This window comes from Cibotium barometz, chromosome 32, assembly GCF_041138505.1.
Source record: "Cibotium barometz isolate CiBa-2024 chromosome 32, ASM4113850v1, whole genome shotgun sequence".
NCBI classification, from domain to species: domain Eukaryota; kingdom Viridiplantae; phylum Streptophyta; class Polypodiopsida; order Cyatheales; family Cibotiaceae; genus Cibotium; species Cibotium barometz.
The window spans coordinates 18,176,555-18,179,873 of NC_141077.1; positions in this window are offsets into that span (position 1 = coordinate 18,176,555).

The following is a 3,319-nucleotide window of genomic DNA, read 5'->3' on the forward strand; positions in this document are numbered from 1 at the left end:
TAGACGTGCACAACGCTATGTTTTAATATAAGTTGTGTAAAAAAATGGAGCCCAATCATTGCAAACCAACCCAAACAACTTACAAAGAACACCACATAACAAATTACAAAGAACAACGTATGACAAATTACAAAGAACAACACATAACAACTCATCATAAAGAGCGCCCCCGATCTGGTTTTTCAGGCCACTACTTCCACGCAAGGCAAAATAAATGCTACCACTTCTGACAAACCGCACACGAAAGCCACTAGAAGAAGACCCCAGAGAGTGCACAGGCACAGTCCTACACATCTCACGAGGAGCCACATGGCATGAAACGTTTCCACTTTCCATGTAGAATTCCTCGTAGAATGAACTCCGAATATGCAATCAGCGGATTTTATACATCTACAAGTCACAACACCCAACCCTAGGGGCTCTACATATGTGAAGAGTGATTTGAACATCTTCCACCTAGTTTAGAGTCTAAACATAAAACATGTGAAAAGCTTGACATCAATTGGGGAAAAGCTTAGTGGGACATTGTCACGCTATATCTAGCCAGTGGCATGAGTTGTATTCTTAAAACCATTTAGCTTCCTCCTAATATACAGCCTTTCAAAGTCAAAAGCCTTTTCCTTTCTTTGCATCCATTTCGTGAAACTGGCCACATGTCAAGCATGAGTTTCCACCCAAAGGCTTGTGAACCCTACCTAAGGATGGTTTCATAAACTAGAGAACTACCATCTATTTAAACACTCTTCATTTCTAAACTTTTGTCACATGTGGCTCTTTTGAGTAGGTATTGTGAAAAGGTCCTAAGTGAGTGAAGTCCTCACTTCCAAGTCCAACTTCCTAAGTGGCCCTGTCTCTATCTCTAGAGGCCTAACATGGTCATGCTTATGGAAGGAGCAAAAGGTTTCAACTTTGAGTTAGGAGAGTCAAAAGGTAGATTTGTGGTTTAGAAACTATCCCAAGCTAGTTGCCTAGTGCACTCTCTCTAACTCTATAAAAGGCTGGAGGCTTAACATGGTCATGCAAAAGGCTTCAGCTTTGAGTTAAGAGACAAAAGGTAGATTTGTGGTTTAGAAACTATACGAAGCTAGTTGCTGCTACATAAGTGCCCACATCAAATATATCCAAACAAGATTCCCAAATATTATGTGGGAAAAGTTCAAATAAAATATTTGTCAAAATATTTCAATGGGATGAATACACTATATTGTCTTGGCCTATCCAAGTTGAAATTTGCTAAAAGTAATTTTATTATAAGAATTAAAAGAGATTTTTTATTTATGAAACATAGTAGTAGTTATTCCTCTACCTGTCGCCTCTCTTTGCACCATTTATCCATCTCTTAACTGCTTCCTTGCCTGTTCAACCCACCCTTCATTCCTTTTTTTTTTCAACTTCCCTCTCTCTCTCCTTTCAACTCCTATGCTTCTAATCTATGTTTTTTGTTGCTAGCGCGCCACCCCTAAAGCTTTCCATTTCGTAGGACTCCATGACAAATCTCTTCCTCTCCCAAGTAGACCTCTAGCTCTTTGTCATGAGAATATATTTTAAGTCCTCTAGAAAAATATTATTCATCCCCTCTTGAGTAATTTGGGGACGCCTAGATTACTCTTGCGTCATGCCGGCTAGGTTAATATCGTGGGTGATACCACTATAAATATTAATACGTGCGGTATATGACGTATGTTTGAGGCCACCTATGATTATTTCAGTTAGGTTTGTATGGCAGGGTGATTCCTGGGGTACTTACGCCTGGTAGTCATGAGTTGGTGATGATTTGTGCCTGTTTAATATTTGTAGGATTAATTTAATAATTAATTGGGCTTATATTTTCAGGTGATGAAGACTATGGGAATTGAAGAGTTTACTTTGGAAGAAATGTCTTGGTTCATCACATTTCATTTTTAGCAAGCATAGTAGCTTGTAACCTTATCAAATGATTTTTCCATTTTGAACTTTAGGAAAGATACATTTATTTATGTGGAATTTATTAAAGCCTATGGCTTTACCCTAGTCCCAATTTGACACTCTATTTTTGTTAAAGAAGAGTGCCGTGCTCTCTAAAAAGCACATCTTGTATATTTTGGGGGCTATGGCCTAATTTTGGTGGAAAAGAAAGCTAATAAAGAAATACTCTTGTGTGGGGAGAGGCCACGCACAAGAGGGGGGAAGATTGCACCCAATATGGTCTTTTTGAGCTAAGTATTTTTGTTTAAGTGTTTAATTTTTCAATTGATTTGATTCAGTTGAAGCTTACAAGCAATGGTTTTTATGATTGAATTAATTCTCTACTCTTCCACAATCAATTCCTAGAATAAGATTCCGGTTGCAGTGGTATCAGAGCTTGGGCTAGGAGATTTGTGGAGAAGGTAGGAAAGGGCTTCAACTTCTCAAAAATCAAGAAAGTGCAGGAATTTATCCAATGGACAGAAGGGTGTTTTGTAGGTCTTTATCCAAAGGTCAAAGATTCAAAACTAGATCTACTCTCAAACCCACTCACCACCCTGCAAAACCAAATCAAAATCTGACCGTATGGATGAAATCCTCATAGCCAAAAACCTCACGGGTATCTCTCAGAAATCAGAAAGCTTCAAGGATGAGCAAATCTATAATGGATGGAGCAGATAAATCTATGTAAAAGCCAACAAAAAAATCACAAGAAATTCATGGAGAAGGAGGCGCACGGCGGCAGCCTGCCGGCGCAAAACGGCGTGTGGGAGAGATTATAAAAAAAAGAATCAAAAGCTTAATCCTCTCCATAAGCCTAATCCACTTTCTAATCAAGCTTACTTTTCCCAATCCCCATGCAAGTCACATCACTTTTTGAACCTTTACTTTTTCCTATTTTCAAATTTGAAGAGAAATTCAAAGGTTTTCAATTCTGAAAATTTCTGGGTGCAAAAAAGTGATTTACAGGTTTTAAAAGGCTTGAAAATTGCCTAGAAAAGGCCAGAAAATTTTGAAATCGCTTCTGAAAAATTTTGAAAAATTTTGAAAAATATTACAGAGATTGGGCAAGGTTTACAGGACTGTTTCAGCAGGTTTCAAAGTGCAGAAAAATTATTTCATCAACAATTCGACTAGCCCAAGACTCTTGAATCACGCGAAATCGTTCGGGATTTGTTTGAGGCAACGAGAATTCAATTCAGCCATTGAACAACGTCTTTGTTCAGCTTCAACCAAGATCAAATTGCGGGAGAAAAACAAGATAAGTACTTATTTTTGCTTTATTTATTTACATCAAATAAAGTAAAATTTTATTTATCTACATCATTTGCACAAGCACTATGGCAGATTTGCCTATCTCGCCATCAATTCAAGA